Source organism: Eptatretus burgeri, chromosome 7 (genome assembly GCF_056783735.1).
Source record: "Eptatretus burgeri isolate ZD-2024b chromosome 7, Ebu_testis_v1, whole genome shotgun sequence".
Classification (NCBI taxonomy): Eukaryota; Metazoa; Chordata; class Myxini; order Myxiniformes; family Myxinidae; genus Eptatretus; species Eptatretus burgeri.
In genome coordinates, this window is record NC_140967.1 from 97,756,000 (window position 1) to 97,769,138 (window position 13,139).

At 47.8% G+C, this 13,139-nt stretch overlaps 1 protein-coding gene across 4 annotated transcripts in view; it reads right to left on the reverse strand.

Moving 5' to 3' along the window:
• The window catches only part of FBXO11 (F-box protein 11), a 95,422-nt gene that overhangs the window by 81,392 nt on the left and 891 nt on the right, over positions 1 to 13,139 (reverse strand). The window lies entirely within an intron of this gene.

Genomic DNA, 13,139 nt, shown 5'->3' on the forward strand with positions numbered 1-13,139 from the left:
GGGATCGTATTCGAAAATCCACGATTCATTGCCAGTAATGACTCTCCCGAGCAGGTCTGGATCGTCCTCAAGGTGCTCGATAATGTCTTGACAGACAGTGACTCTTTGCTGTTTCTGGTTCTCGGACAACAGCTTGGGGACCATCTTTGCACACACCTTACGCATTGCGAGATTTTCAGTGATGATGCTCCAGACGGTGTCTTTGTTGATGGAAAGTTCCTCAGCAATCATCCGCACCGTGAGTCGACGATCTGCGCGCACCATCTGCTTCACACGCTCTATGTTGTCCGCCGTTCTGCTCGTTGAAGGTCTTCCAGACCATGGATCGTCTTCAACCTCCTCCCATCCCTCTTTGAACCTCTTGTGCGATTCAAATGCACGTGTACGTGACATTGTTTCTTCCCTGTAGACTTGCTGCAGCATTGCAAAGGATTCGGAAGGTGTTTTGCCAAGCTTGGCAAGAAACTTCAAATTGGTTCTCTGCTCACGACTCATAGCACGACGACTCAGACGAGACAACGTGTAAAGCACGACCTGTAAAAAAATCACACAATGAGCGCAGTCAACCATCACCAATCATATATCATATATCATATATATGAATATTTCGGCACACCCCTTTTTTTGTTCCACCATCAGATTTTTGTTACTGCATGAAATGAAACAAGCTTTGACATATATATAGTAATGATATTGTTGCGAATTCGCGCCCGCCGGCGTGCGAGCGGCCACGTAACTCGAATCGCGGCACATCGCCCACCGGACGGACAATTCTGTCGTGACCCTCTCGGACTAACGCCGGGATCTAGTCACGTGTGGGCCTTTCGGCCTCACCACGATCGTGCCAATCGGCCCCCCGCGTGGGATAGGGTTGTTGGCCAAATTCGACCTACCTAAGTACCCAGGCGGAGGGTAGACCGGGCGATCGCACCTCGCCGCAGGTCGACTCCGGACACGGGCCGCTTAAGCGACCCGTTCCGTACTAGCGGGATAACCGAGCGGTGTTATCGTCGGCCTCGCGGTTCCGATTAATTATCGGTCGTATTAAGCGCACTACCAACCCTTTACGTGAAGCAAGATGGAGATTCAATTAAAGAAAAGACGAAGCGAAACGGGAAAAACAGTTCAACATAATGCACATTTATTCCGCGGCACACGGAGAGCACACATATACAATTACAACAATTATGTACCAAAAGCAGATGTAACAAAAGAAACATAACAATGCAGATCTACTACCGACTACGCGAGCACACGGCAACACTTCAGCAGTTTTACTTTACAGACGGCGCCGACAACATATTTACTCAAAAGCAAAAGAAAAGGGCCACCCTCAAAGACAAGGGGGCAGACGGGGCCTGTGGGCCACGAGACCGGGTGGATCCTACCCGTGTCTTGTGATGAGCCGCAAATGTCGCGGCGCCCCGACTCCGCGCTCCTTCGCGGGTTTCGTTGGCACTGCTTGGAGTGGGGTGGGAACGGGGCCCCCTTTTCGCACTATCTCAGCGCGGGGGGGAAAAAAGGGGGGAATTGTTGATGCTCTTGGGAAAGAGGATAGCTGGCTTGCTTGGGTCCCGCGACGAGCGACTCCACTGCGACCTCGTCGCCGACCGCCGTCTTCCTTGCCTTGGACCCGAGCTATTCGACCTCCTCCCCCAATTCTCCTCAGCCGACTGCAGCAAACCACCTCGATCGTGCTCCAGGCTTCAGGCTTCCCCTCTCTGCAGCTCCCCGACAGACTCCGAACCCCGACAGACTGCCACTCTCCAGACCCGACTTGACTCGCGGCTCCACAGACTGCTCCTCTCCAGACCCGACTTGACTGCCTCGACCTTTTCTCCAACTCTGACTGCCTCGAACTCCCTCCGACCCAAAAAACTGGTTAAATTTGCCCCGCGCTCGGCGCTTTATAGTCCGGCAGGAGGACCCATATGCAAATTTCTGGATCAGAACGAGCTCGGGGGTGGAGCCACTCTCACCCATTGGACGGAGAAAAAGGGGCGTGAGTCTCCCGTGATCCTCGAATTTGCATATCCCGATTCTACTCCGACGCGCCTGGAGGCGGGGCCAAACCGCGCTTGCTGATTGGACGGATCAGAAGTGGGCGTGTATCATTCCTGATCCGACTTCTCCTCGGAAAGGCCGCTATTTGCACCCACGGCTCGGCGCGCGTCCCGCACGAGGCCAGGACAGCCTGACGCTCGGTGCACACAAGCGGTGGCCGCAGAAGGAGAGGCGAAGGTGGTGGAGGATTAAAGTGCTGGTCCATGGCCATGGCGACGTTTGGAATGGCGGTGATGCGATGTTTGCAGGAGCGAGTTGTGAAGGTAAAGGTCGTGGCTGTTGGCGTTGTTGTTGTTGTGAAGCAGCGTTGCGGTTGGTGGTTGTTGTGTGATGGCGGTTGAGACGTGGTTGGTTCAAAATAAAGATAGAACAGAAAAACGGCTATCTTAAAGGGTCGCAGCCCGAATGAATCACATTTATTCCCTCTAAACAACGGGTTTGGGGCTAACTACACATGTACTTCCAGAGATATCTCACCTACGGGACCTGAATGGTGGTTTGCAAATTTCCTCAACCGCAACAATATTATTGTCTTCCTTAAGAGGCCCCTCAAAATTCGTTTTGATGATTATGGTAGTTCAACAGTTCATGTTCTCCATTTGCAAAATGGGAGGAATTATTGCACAAAAAAGAAATAAAAATGTTTCCCATTTTTTAGAGGACCACCAAGATGAGTTCGGCTCAAAGAATCACGCTCCATTTGGGGAGAAAACAGTTGAGTTCATACCTGACTAATTTGCACTTTCCATGTGCCATAGTTTCTTCACAAAACCATGACTTTCTGACCAGCTAAAATCTACAAGATATGAATATGTAGACGAAACTGATCCGGCCTTTTGGATCACTTTAAAGTAGGGTGCCCTGTAATTTTAATGCGCTCTATGGATCCTCCGGAACTCACGAATGGAACACGTTGTGTAGTCACTAAACTACGTGGTAATGTCATCTAAGTGGAAAACCTGAATGATAATCAATGGATAAAAATGATATAATATATTGTTTAAAATACATTCATGCTATCTGTCTTTTACCATATGTTGCCAGTGATGTCCGTCGAAGATGGGCACCTTTACTAGTATATCATACTATATATATATATATATATATATATATATATATATATATATATATATTGCTGGAATGTTGCGAAAGAATGTGACGCAACCCGTTCATTCAAGTTGTGTAAGTGGAGCACACAGCAGGCTCAGTCCCGTTACTTTTTAGACAGACCTCGTGTATATGTATGCATGCATGTCAGAATAGCCCAGGAGGTATAAACACACTCACCTCTGAGCTGTCTTGCCTGGATTTGAATCCCAACCCAGCTACAAACTGTCATCCTGCTGTTTTACCGGCAGGGTGATTCATCAATGTGGGTGCTTTAAACGTCGGAAATCGGAAAAAAGACGCATCATACCTATTTTGAGGGTATCGAGGGACAGATTAGTGTTGAGGTGGTCTGAGTGTTTGGGTTCCCCTTTGACGGCGATTATATATATGTATATCAGTGAAAGAAACTCATGTTTAAGTGGTTGCACAATGCAAGTAAAATTAAGTAAGTGCAAGTAATGCCTTTGATTCACTTGCACTTTGTGCAAGTAAAGCTCTGAAGCCATTTTAAACCTCCCTCCTGTGTCCTGCCTAACCACGATACACCAGGAGCTCTGATTGGTCAAACCGACTCAGGTCGACCAATCACATGGGACTTTACATACAGAAGTAGTTCACTACTTTACTTCAAATCAAATCAAAGGGCAATTTAAGCAACATTTGCTTCAAATATATAGTTGATTATGTCTCAATAATGATTTGACAGAATAGCGATAAGATTTTGGTTAAATTACATACATATTTGTTTAAAAAATTACACTTGAACCTTCAGGATGACCTTCAGAATGTGGTCACCATTCCTTGTAATGAACAAAAGTCAAGATGTTCAAACCTTGAAGAACATTCTGGCCTTGTTACGCATCTACATGGTCATTCCCAGCAGCACTGCTGAAGCTGAACGAGGGTTTTCTCTGATGCAGAGAATCAAAAATGACCATCGTTCACATCTCTCAGGTTCCACATTGACCGATCTGATGATTGTTAAGCTCTGTGCCCTGGACTTGGATTCATTTGACCCAGTGCAAAGTATCTCCATATGGTACACCAGTGGGAAGAGGAGTCTCCAAAGGTGGCATTCCACAATGTTCAAGGTTGCTCAGGCTGCACTTTCTACTCCAGAGGATGATAGTGAGGAAGATGCTGAGAATCAACAAACTCAGAGTGATCCTGAGTGAATGTAATTGAATCAGTTGGACTGATTTACTGGCCACATTTAATGAGTGACTCGAAAAATCAAGCCGTGGAAATTTGGAAAAGTCTTGAGAAAACAATGTAATGAATTTTTCCTTTCATAGATGGAAAAACATTACTGTGACTTGTTTGCAGATATTAACTAACCAAATAAATCATTTTGACCAGTATTATGTCTCCCGAACACTAATTAACTACATAAAATGAGCTTTCCAATGACGAGTCTCACTCGAACATTTTGAGACTGTGACATCCTGGGAACCTACATTGTAGAATGAATGAAGGTGCTACTTTTACTTAGCATAGGCTAGCTAGTCTGTTTATTTTAACTAGTATGATGTAGCCTAGCACATTAACCAAAGTTTGAAACTGATGTTCATGATGTTTAATTTGATGCATTAGATAGCAGTAGATAATATTAGACATTAGTTATTAATTTGGTATTACACTGTGGACATTCCAAATCAAACTGATCAGGAGTTACGGAATGATGAAAAGGACACTCCTGAGATTATTTGGAAGCTTGATTTCTCGTATTTGTTATATTTTGTTGACATTTTAATGCTAGTCAGTTAATATTATTAGAAGAAAATGTCCGAGATACAGTCTTACACAATGTCAAGGCTACAAGACTTATTTAATTTATCATGTTCATATAGTTATTGACTCAGGTATAATAAATCATTGTAATTTGAATGTGTAGAATTCAATGGTTTGCTTGTTAGATATTTGAACATTTTTATGGTTTAGAAACTATAAGGATATGATTTATCACAAGCTAATAATGTCAAGAAATGGCAAGAGCCAAAGCCAGCATAAAACATGTTGACTTGAGATCCCTAAGTTACAATTGTATTGTTATACATACATATTTTTTGGTTTTTGTTTGCATGACTAAACAAGTTGAAAAATACAGAACACAAATGCTCCAGTCTTGAATTTTATTGAATATAACATATTGACTCGTAATTATCACACAGTCTTAAAAAAATATTTTGACTGGCCGGGGGATCGGCCGCCAACCGACTACTCTGAACGGAACCGCAAGTCGAGTCGGCCCGACCGATCGCCCGGAATATAGATCGCTGCCCGGATAACTCCGAGCGACGGGTCCTTGTACAAGAACCGAAATACGCCAATCGGCAGATCACGTGGGGTAGGGTCGATTGCCAATCTTCAATGTACCTAAATACCCACGTGATCCAACAACCAGGGTATTCCACCCTCGACGGAACTCGTACGGAACAAACCGCTGAGGCGAGCTTGTCCGTGCGCGATTCCGAGCGGCGTAATCGCCGAGAACCGTCGGTCCAAATGTCCCCCTATTACGGCAAACCAACGGCTTTCTAACTCCCAACACACGAAATGTTCAGTCAATGAGGGAATGGACGCAACGAGCAGGTTTACATTCACATAAGGACATTTATTATAATGAAACACGTATGCAATTAAATAAGGCAAAACACATATGCAATTATACAAGCAACAAAGGCACGACAAAAGAATTACAACCGTCCACTTATTATGTACAGCGATTTACACTTCACAGCAGTTCCTGCTTATTAGACAGGCACACACACACACACACACACACACACACACACACACACACACACACACACACACACACACACACACACACACACACACACACACACACACACACACACACACACACACACACACACACACACACAATAAAGGGTGGCTCAGACCTTCAATCACGAGCTCCAGCTCGGAGGACAGGTGAGCTGAAACTCAGAGCTTGACTCGAACCTTTCCACCTCGTGTGGTCTTCAACTTGTCCGGACCCGGGCTCCAGCGAGAGCAAGCTGGATCCAATCGCCGCGATCCTTCCCAAGCTCCCGTGAATCCTCCCACGCTTCTCAACACATGCCGGTGAGACGAGGCGCCGATCCTTCCTGTCGATCGTTGCTTCCCCGAGGATCCAACTCCAAGAAGAGGCCGATGAGTCACACCAAGCCGAGAAACAAAATGGAGAACGAAAAGCTCCACGAACCAAGAGGAAGAGGAAGAAGAGGAAGAAGCCTCCACTTGCAGCTCGAGCCGAACAACCGGCTCAAGTTCCTTCCAAAACAAAGCAGCAGCCGAAGCTCACTGAGCCAGCCGAAGCAAAAAGCTTCTGAAGGCCTCAAGCCAAGCAAGCCAAGCAGGACCCGATGGCTGAACGACTGCTCTTCTCCGAAGCAAAAAAAGCTTACTCCTCCCACGGGACTCAGCACACAAACTCTGCCACGGGACTCCCACGAACTCAGCCCTACCACGGGACTCCCACGAACTCAGCCCTACCACGGGACTCCCACGAACTCAGCCCTACCACGGGACTCCCACGAACTCAGCCCTACCACGGGAGTCCCGCACGAACAAAGAAAAAGTCTCCTCTTTATCCTTTGCACCCCCTCCCCCGCACCTGGTGTGACTCATGCCCTCGTGATCCACCACCCCCCCCCCCCGCTCAACCATGGGTAGGAGGGAGTTGTTGACGTCACCGCAGGGTTCTTCTTCCTCTTCAAAGAAGAGGGGGGAGGGACGTCTCCATTGTTTCGTTCCCTAACTATTAAATCGATCCGCAGCGCATCGAATCGATCTCTGAACATTTAAACAATGAAAGGTGAGCTATCCAGGGAACATACACTTATCGACATAGCTGACTAAGGGAACCTGTATGTTGTGTGCAATTCAATTCCAAATTCATAACAATGTATATATAAAACACAAAATTTTTAATGTGCAAGTGAAAATTACTGTGTGCAAGTGAAATGACATGAAGTTTGAACTTGCACAAGGTGCAAGTGATTTTTTTTCATGAGTTTCTATCCCTGCTATCATCTGTTTACTATGTATGGACGGCGGGGACGCCGTGTTATGTTTTAGTTCCTCGTCACAGGGCTATCATCTGTTTACTATGTACGGACGGCGGGAACGCCGTGTTATGTTTTAGTTCCTCGTCACAGGGCTATCAACTGTTTACTATGTACGGACGGCGGGAACGCCGTGTCATGTTTTAGTTCCTCGTCACAGGGCTATCATCTGTTTACTATGTATGGACGGCGGGGACACCGTGTTATGTTTTAGTTCCTCGTCACAGGGCTATCATCTGTTTACTATGTACGGACGGCGGGAACGCCGTGTTATGTTTTAGTTCCTCGTCACAGGGCTATCAACTGTTTACTATGTACGGACGGCGGGAACGCCGTGTCATGTTTTAGTTCCTCGTCACAGGGCTATCATCTGTTTACTATGTATGGACGGCGGGGACGCCGTGTTATGTTTTAGTTCCTCGTCACAGGGCTATCATCTGTTTACTATGTACGGACGGTGGGAACGCCGTGTTATGTTTTAGTTCCTCGTCACAGGGCTATCATCTGTTTACTATGTATGGACGGCGGGGACACCGTGTTATGTTTTAGTTCCTCGTCACAGGGCTATCATCTGTTTACTATGTACGGACGGCGGGAACGCCGTGTTATGTTTTAGTTCCTCGTCACAGGGCTATCAACTGTTTACTATGTACGGACGGCGGGAACGCCGTGTCATGTTTTAGTTCCTCGTCACAGGGCTATCATCTGTTTACTATGTATGGACGGCGGGGACGCCGTGTTATGTTTTAGTTCCTCGTCACAGGGCTATCATCTGTTTACTATGTACGGACGGCGGGAACGCCGTGTCATGTTTTAGTTCCTCGTCACAGGGCTATCATCTGTTTACTATGTATGGACGGCGGGAACGCCGTGTTATGTTTTAGTTCCTCGTCACAGGGCTATCATCTGTTTACTATGTACGGACGGCGGGAACGCCGTGTTATGTTTTAGTTCCTCGTCACAGGGCTATCATCTGTTTACTATGTACGGACGGCGGGAACGCCGTGTTATGTTTTAGTTCCTCGTCACAGGGCTATCAACTGTTTACTATGTACGGACGGCGGGAACGCCGTGTCATGTTTTAGTTCCTCGTCACAGGGCTATCATCTGTTTACTATGTATGGACGGCGGGGACGCCGTGTTATGTTTTAGTTCCTCGTCACAGGGCTATCATCTGTTTACTATGTACGGACGGCGGGAACGCCGTGTTATGTTTTAGTTCCTCGTCACAGGGCTATCATCTGTTTACTATGTACGGACGGCGGGAACGCCGTGTTATGTTTCAGTTCCTCGTCACAGGGCTATCAACTGTTTACTATGTACGGACGGCGGGAACGCCGTGTCATGTTTTAGTTCCTCGTCACAGGGCTATCATCTGTTTACTATGTATGGACGGCGGGAACGCCGTGTCATGTTTTAGTTCCTCGTCACAGGGCTATCATCTGTTTACTATGTACGGACGGCAGGGACGCCGTGTTATGTTTTAGTTCCTCGTCACAGGGCAATCATCTGTTTACTATGTACGGACGGCAGGGACGCCGTGTTATGTTTTAGTTCCTCATCACAGGGCTATCAACTGTTTACTATGTATGGACGGCGGGGACGCCGTGTATTGTTTTAGTTCCTCGTCACAGGGCTATCATCTGTTTACTATGTACAGACGGCGGGGACGCCGTGTTATGTTTTAGTTCCTCGTCACAGGGCTATCAACTGTTTACTATGTATGGACGGCGGGGACGCCGTGTATTGTTTTAGTTCCTCGTCACAGGGCTATCAACTGTTTACTATGTACGGACGGCGGGGACGCCGTGTCATGTTTTAGTTCCTCGTTACAGGGCTATCATCTGTTTACTATGTACGGACGGCGGGAACGCCGTGTCATGTTTTAGTTCCTCGTTACAGGGCTATCATCTGTTTACTATGTATGGACGGCGGGAACGCCGTGTCATGTTTTAGTTCCTCGTTACAGGGCTATCATCTGTTTACTATGTACGGACGGCGGGAACGCCGTGTCATGTTTTAGTTCCTCGTTACAGGGCTATCATCTGTTTACTATGTATGGACGGCGGGGACGCCGTGTTATGTTTTAGTTCCTCGTCACAGGGCTATCATCTGTTTACTATGTACGGACGCCGGGAACGCCGTGTTATGTTTTAGTTCCTCGTCACAGGGCTATCAACTGTTTACTATGTACGGACGGCGGGAACGCCGTGTCATGTTTTAGTTCCTCGTCACAGGGCTATCATCTGTTTACTATGTATGGACGGCGGGGACACCGTGTTATGTTTTAGTTCCTCGTCACAGGGCTATCATCTGTTTACTATGTACGGACGGCGGGAACGCCGTGTTATGTTTTAGTTCCTCGTCACAGGGCTATCAACTGTTTACTATGTACGGACGGCGGGAACGCCGTGTCATGTTTTAGTTCCTCGTCACAGGGCTATCATCTGTTTACTATGTATGGACGGCGGGGACGCCGTGTTATGTTTTAGTTCCTCGTCACAGGGCTATCATCTGTTTACTATGTACGGACGGTGGGAACGCCGTGTTATGTTTTAGTTCCTCGTCACAGGGCTATCATCTGTTTACTATGTATGGACGGCGGGGACACCGTGTTATGTTTTAGTTCCTCGTCACAGGGCTATCATCTGTTTACTATGTACGGACGGCGGGAACGCCGTGTCATGTTTTAGTTCCTCGTCACAGGGCTATCATCTGTTTACTATGTATGGACGGCGGGGACGCCGTGTTATGTTTTAGTTCCTCGTCACAGGGCTATCATCTGTTTACTATGTACGGACGGCGGGAACGCCGTGTTATGTTTTAGTTCCTCGTCACAGGGCTATCATCTGTTTACTATGTACGGACGGCGGGAACGCCGTGTTATGTTTTAGTTCCTCGTCACAGGGCTATCAACTGTTTACTATGTACGGACGGCGGGAACGCCGTGTCATGTTTTAGTTCCTCGTCACAGGGCTATCATCTGTTTACTATGTATGGACGGCGGGGACGCCGTGTAATGTTTTAGTTCCTCGTCACAGGGCTATCATCTGTTTACTATGTACGGACGGCGGGAACGCCGTGTTATGTTTTAGTTCCTCGTCACAGGGCTATCATCTGTTTACTATGTACGGACGGCGGGAACGCCGTGTTATGTTTTAGTTCCTCGTCACAGGGCTATCAACTGTTTACTATGTACGGACGGCGGGAACGCCGTGTCATGTTTTAGTTCCTCGTCACAGGGCTATCATCTGTTTACTATGTATGGACGGCGGGAACGCCGTGTCATGTTTTAGTTCCTCGTCACAGGGCTATCATCTGTTTACTATGTACGGACGGCAGGGACGCCGTGTTATGTTTTAGTTCCTCGTCACAGGGCAATCATCTGTTTACTATGTACGGACGGCAGGGACGCCGTGTTATGTTTTAGTTCCTCATCACAGGGCTATCAACTGTTTACTATGTATGGACGGCGGGGACGCCGTGTATTGTTTTAGTTCCTCGTCACAGGGCTATCATCTGTTTACTATGTACAGACGGCGGGGACGCCGTGTTATGTTTTAGTTCCTCGTCACAGGGCTATCAACTGTTTACTATGTATGGACGGCGGGGACGCCGTGTATTGTTTTAGTTCCTCGTCACAGGGCTATCAACTGTTTACTATGTACGGACGGCGGGGACGCCGTGTCATGTTTTAGTTCCTCGTTACAGGGCTATCATCTGTTTACTATGTACGGACGGCGGGAACGCCGTGTCATGTTTTAGTTCCTCGTTACAGGGCTATCATCTGTTTACTATGTATGGACGGCGGGAACGCCGTGTCATGTTTTAGTTCCTCGTTACAGGGCTATCATCTGTTTACTATGTACGGACGGCGGGAACGCCGTGTCATGTTTTAGTTCCTCGTTACAGGGCTATCATCTGTTTACTATGTATGGACGGCGGGAACGCCGTGTCATGTTTTAGTTCCTCGTTACAGGGCTATCATCTGTTTACTATGTATGGACGGCGGGAACACCATGTCATGTTTTAGTTCCTCGTTACAGGGCTATCATCTGTTTACTATGTACGGACGGCGGGAACGCCGTGTCATGTTTTAGTTCCTCGTCACAGGGCTATCATCTGTTTACTATGTACGGACGGCGGGAACGCCGTGTTATGTTTTAGTTCCTCGTCACAGGGCTATCAACTGTTTACTATGTACGGACGGCGGGAACGCCGTGCCACGTTTTAGTTCCTCGTCACAGGGCTATCATCTGTTTACTATGTACGGACGGCGGGAACGCCGTGTTATGTTTTAGTTCCTCGTCACAGGGCTATCAACTGTTTACTATGTACGGACGGCGGGGACGCCGTGTCATGTTTTAGTTCCTCGTCACAGGGCTATCATCTGTTTACTATGTACGGACGGCGGGGACGCCGTGTTATGTTTTAGTTCCTCGTCACAGGGCTATCAACTGTTTACTATGTACGGACGGCGGGAACGCCGTGTCATGTTTTAGTTCCTCGTCACAGGGCTATCAACTGTTTACTATGTATGGACGGCGGGAACGCCGTGCCACGTTTTAGTTCCTCGTCACAGGGCTATCAACTGTTTACTATGTACGGACGGCGGGGACGCCGTGTTATGTTTTAGTTCCTCGTCACAGGGCTATCAACTGTTTACTATGTATGGACGGCGGGGACGCCGTGCCACGTTTTAGTTCCTCGTCACAGGGCTATCATCTGTTTACTATGTATGGACGGCGGGGACGCCGTGCCACGTTTTAGTTCCTCGTCACAGGGCTATCATCTGTTTACTATGTACGGACGGCGGGAACGCCGTGTTATGTTTTAGTTCCTCGTTACTGGGCTATCATCGGTTTACTATGTACCGACGGAGGGGACGCCGTGTCATGTTTCAGTTCCTCGTTACTGGGCTATCATCGGTTTCCTATGTACCGACGGAGGGGACGCCGTGTCATGTTTTAGTTCCTCGTCACAGGGCTATCAACTGTTTACTATGTATGGACGGCGGGGACGCCGTGCCACGTTTTAGTTCCTCGTCACAGGGCTATCATCTGTTTACTATGTACGGACGGCGGGAACGCCGTGTTATGTTTTAGTTCCTCGTTACTGGGCTATCATCGGTTTACTATGTACAGACGGAGGGGACGCCGTGTCATGTTTCAGTTCCTCGTTACTGGGCTATCATCGGTTTACTATGTACCGACGGAGGGGACGCCGTGTCATGTTTCAGTTCCTCGTTACTGGGCTATCATCGGTTTACTATGTACCGACGGAGGGGACGCCGTGTCATGTTTCAGTTCCTCGTTACTGGGCTATCATCGGTTTACTATGTACCGACGGAGGGGACGCCGTGTCATGTTTTAGTTCCTCGTTACTGGGCTATCATCTGTTTACTATGTACCGACGGCGTGGACGCCGTGCCACGTTTTAGTTCGTCACAGGGCTTTCATCTGTTTACTATGTACGGACGGCGGCGACACCGTGTCATGTTTTAATTCCTCATTATAGGGCTATCATCTGTTTACTATGTACGCATGACAGGGATGTCAGATCAGGTTTTAATTGCTCGTCACTGGGCTATCATCTGTTTCATATGTACGGACCGTGGGGACACCGTGTCATGTTTTAGTTCCTCGTTACTGGATTATCATCGGTTTACTATGTACGGACGGAGGGGACGCCGTGTCATGTTTCAGTTCCTCGTTACTGGGCTATCATCGGTTTACTATGTACGGACGGAGGGACGCCGTGTGATGTTTTCGTTCCTCGTTACTGGGCTATCATCGGTTTACTATGTACCGACGGAGGGGACGCCGTGTCATGTTTCAGTTCCTCGTTACTGGGCTATCATCGGTTTACTATGTACGGACGGAGGGACGCCGT